General features: G+C 47.0%; 14 non-coding genes across 14 annotated transcripts in view; all 14 read right to left on the bottom strand.

The window, feature by feature from the left end:
* Positions 1 to 36, bottom strand: part of LOC148960980 (5S ribosomal RNA) — a 119-nt gene extending 83 nt beyond the window's left edge. The window contains exon 1 of the ribosomal RNA XR_016154855.1: positions 1 to 36. This exon is cut by the window's left edge and continues 83 nt beyond it. This is a non-coding gene — a ribosomal RNA (5S ribosomal RNA).
* A 63-nt stretch (positions 37 to 99) lies between these two features.
* LOC148960981 (5S ribosomal RNA) lies at positions 100 to 218 on the bottom strand. The gene has a single exon (XR_016154877.1). It is a non-coding gene; the product is annotated as a 5S ribosomal RNA (ribosomal RNA).
* Positions 219 to 281: 63 nt separating this feature from the next.
* LOC148960982 (5S ribosomal RNA) lies at positions 282 to 400 on the bottom strand. The gene has a single exon (XR_016154539.1). It is a non-coding gene; the product is annotated as a 5S ribosomal RNA (ribosomal RNA).
* A 63-nt stretch (positions 401 to 463) lies between these two features.
* On the bottom strand, positions 464 to 582 carry LOC148960983 (5S ribosomal RNA). The gene has a single exon (XR_016154798.1). It is a non-coding gene; the product is annotated as a 5S ribosomal RNA (ribosomal RNA).
* A 63-nt stretch (positions 583 to 645) lies between these two features.
* On the bottom strand, positions 646 to 764 carry LOC148960984 (5S ribosomal RNA). The gene has a single exon (XR_016154540.1). It is a non-coding gene; the product is annotated as a 5S ribosomal RNA (ribosomal RNA).
* A 63-nt stretch (positions 765 to 827) lies between these two features.
* Positions 828 to 946, bottom strand: LOC148960985 (5S ribosomal RNA). Its single transcript, XR_016154541.1, has one exon. It is a non-coding gene; the product is annotated as a 5S ribosomal RNA (ribosomal RNA).
* Positions 947 to 1009: 63 nt separating this feature from the next.
* On the bottom strand, positions 1010 to 1128 carry LOC148960986 (5S ribosomal RNA). The gene has a single exon (XR_016154542.1). It is a non-coding gene; the product is annotated as a 5S ribosomal RNA (ribosomal RNA).
* A 171-nt stretch (positions 1129 to 1299) lies between these two features.
* Positions 1300 to 1418, bottom strand: LOC148960987 (5S ribosomal RNA). The gene has a single exon (XR_016154543.1). It is a non-coding gene; the product is annotated as a 5S ribosomal RNA (ribosomal RNA).
* Positions 1419 to 1481: 63 nt separating this feature from the next.
* LOC148960988 (5S ribosomal RNA) lies at positions 1482 to 1600 on the bottom strand. Its single transcript, XR_016154544.1, has one exon. It is a non-coding gene; the product is annotated as a 5S ribosomal RNA (ribosomal RNA).
* A 63-nt stretch (positions 1601 to 1663) lies between these two features.
* LOC148960989 (5S ribosomal RNA) lies at positions 1664 to 1782 on the bottom strand. The gene has a single exon (XR_016154545.1). It is a non-coding gene; the product is annotated as a 5S ribosomal RNA (ribosomal RNA).
* Positions 1783 to 1845: 63 nt separating this feature from the next.
* Positions 1846 to 1964, bottom strand: LOC148960990 (5S ribosomal RNA). The gene has a single exon (XR_016154547.1). It is a non-coding gene; the product is annotated as a 5S ribosomal RNA (ribosomal RNA).
* A 63-nt stretch (positions 1965 to 2027) lies between these two features.
* On the bottom strand, positions 2028 to 2146 carry LOC148960991 (5S ribosomal RNA). The gene has a single exon (XR_016154548.1). It is a non-coding gene; the product is annotated as a 5S ribosomal RNA (ribosomal RNA).
* Positions 2147 to 2209: 63 nt separating this feature from the next.
* Positions 2210 to 2328, bottom strand: LOC148960992 (5S ribosomal RNA). The gene has a single exon (XR_016154549.1). It is a non-coding gene; the product is annotated as a 5S ribosomal RNA (ribosomal RNA).
* A 171-nt stretch (positions 2329 to 2499) lies between these two features.
* The window catches only part of LOC148960993 (5S ribosomal RNA), a 119-nt gene continuing 118 nt past the window's right edge, over position 2500 (bottom strand). The window contains exon 1 of the ribosomal RNA XR_016154550.1: position 2500. This exon is cut by the window's right edge and continues 118 nt beyond it. This is a non-coding gene — a ribosomal RNA (5S ribosomal RNA).

The following is a 2500-nucleotide window of genomic DNA, read 5'->3' on the forward strand; positions in this document are numbered from 1 at the left end:
GAGTTCGGGCGTTCTCAAGGTGGTATGGCCGTAAGCGAAATCTGCTGCCAAAATTGGGCTATTTGAATGGTTAGAACATTAGGGTAGTAAACTACATAAAGCTTAAAGCACCTGGTATTCCCAGGCGGTCTCCCATCCAAGTACTAACCAGGCCCGACCCTGCTTAGCTTCCGAGATCAGACGAGTTCGGGCGTTCTCAAGGTGGTATGGCCGTAAGCGAAATCTGCTGCCAAAATTGGGCTATTTGAATGGTTAGAACATTAGGGTAGTAAACTACATAAAGCTTACAGCACCTGGTATTCCCAGGCGGTCTCCCATCCAAGTACTAACCAGGCCCGACCCTGCTTAGCTTCCGAGATCAGACGAGTTCGGGCGTTCTCAAGGTGGTATGGCCGTAAGCGAAATCTGCTGCCAAAATTGGGCTATTTGAATGGTTAGAACATTAGGGTAGTAAACTACATAAAGCTTACAGCACCTGGTATTCCCAGGCGGTCTCCCAACCAAGTACTAACCAGGCCCGACCCTGCTTAGCTTCCGAGATCAGACGAGTTCGGGCGTTCTCAAGGTGGTATGGCCGTAAGCGAAATCTGCTGCCAAAATTGGGCTATTTGAATGGTTAGAACATTAGGGTAGTAAACTACATAAAGCTTACAGCACCTGGTATTCCCAGGCGGTCTCCCATCCAAGTACTAACCAGGCCCGACCCTGCTTAGCTTCCGAGATCAGACGAGTTCGGGCGTTCTCAAGGTGGTATGGCCGTAAGCGAAATCTGCTGCCAAAATTGGGCTATTTGAATGGTTAGAACATTAGGGTAGTAAACTACATAAAGCTTACAGCACCTGGTATTCCCAGGCGGTCTCCCATCCAAGTACTAACCAGGCCCGACCCTGCTTAGCTTCCGAGATCAGACGAGTTCGGGCGTTCTCAAGGTGGTATGGCCGTAAGCGAAATCTGCTGCCAAAATTGGGCTATTTGAATGGTTAGAACATTAGGGTAGTAAACTACATAAAGCTTACAGCACCTGGTATTCCCAGGCGGTCTCCCATCCAAGTACTAACCAGGCCCGACCCTGCTTAGCTTCCGAGATCAGACGAGTTCGGGCGTTCTCAAGGTGGTATGGCCGTAAGCGAAATCTGCTGCCAAAATTGGGCTATTTGAAGAAGAAAAAAAAGAGACTCTTTCAGGCTTTCTGAAGAAACTGAGAGACTATTTCAGGAATTTTGAGGGGAAAAAAGACAATTTAGGATTTTTGAAACATTTCATTGACTCTTTTTTTTTTTTTTTTTTTTTAAACAATAAAGCTTACAGCACCTGGTATTCCCAGGCGGTCTCCCATCCAAGTACTAACCAGGCCCGACCCTGCTTAGCTTCCGAGATCAGACGAGTTCGGGCGTTCTCAAGGTGGTATGGCCGTAAGCGAAATCTGCAGCCAAAATTGGGCTATTTGAATGGTTAGAACATTAGGGTTGTAAACTACATAAAGCTTACAGCACCTGGTATTCCCAGGCGGTCTCCCATCCAAGTACTAACCAGGCCCGACCCTGCTTAGCTTCCGAGATCAGACGAGTTCGGGCGTTCTCAAGGTGGTATGGCCGTAAGCGAAATCTGCTGCCAAAATTGGGCTATTTGAATGGTTAGAACATTAGGGTAGTAAACTACATAAAGCTTACAGCACCTGGTATTCCCAGGCGGTCTCCCATCCAAGTACTAACCAGGCCCGACCCTGCTTAGCTTCCGAGATCAGACGAGTTCGGGCGTTCTCAAGGTGGTATGGCCGTAAGCGAAATCTGCTGCCAAAATTGGGCTATTTGAATGGTTAGAACATTAGGGTAGTAAACTACATAAAGCTTACAGCACCTGGTATTCCCAGGCGGTCTCCCATCCAAGTACTAACCAGGCCCGACCCTGCTTAGCTTCCGAGATCAGACGAGTTCGGGCGTTCTCAAGGTGGTATGGCCGTAAGCGAAATCTGCTGCCAAAATTGGGCTATTTGAATGGTTAGAACATTAGGGTAGTAAACTACATAAAGCTTACAGCACCTGGTATTCCCAGGCGGTCTCCCATCCAAGTACTAACCAGGCCCGACCCTGCTTAGCTTCCGAGATCAGACGAGTTCGGGCGTTCTCAAGGTGGTATGGCCGTAAGCGAAATCTGCTGCCAAAATTGGGCTATTTGAATGGTTAGAACATTAGGGTAGTAAACTACATAAAGCTTACAGCACCTGGTATTCCCAGGCGGTCTCCCATCCAAGTACTAACCAGGCCCGACCCTGCTTAGCTTCCGAGATCAGACGAGTTCGGGCGTTCTCAAGGTGGTATGGCCGTAAGCGAAATCTGCTGCCAAAATTGGGCTATTTGAAGAAGAAAAAAAAGAGACTCTTTCAGGCTTTCTGAAGAAACTGAGAGACTATTTCAGGAATTTTGAGGGGAAAAAAGACAATTTAGGATTTTTGAAACATTTCATTGACTCTTTTTTTTTTTTTTTTTTTTTAAACAATAAA

The sequence above is a fragment of the Pimephales promelas genome, unplaced genomic scaffold, assembly GCF_988280905.1.
Source record: "Pimephales promelas unplaced genomic scaffold, fPimPro1.hap1.1 HAP1_SCAFFOLD_72, whole genome shotgun sequence".
Taxonomy (NCBI): Eukaryota; Metazoa; Chordata; class Actinopteri; order Cypriniformes; family Leuciscidae; genus Pimephales; species Pimephales promelas.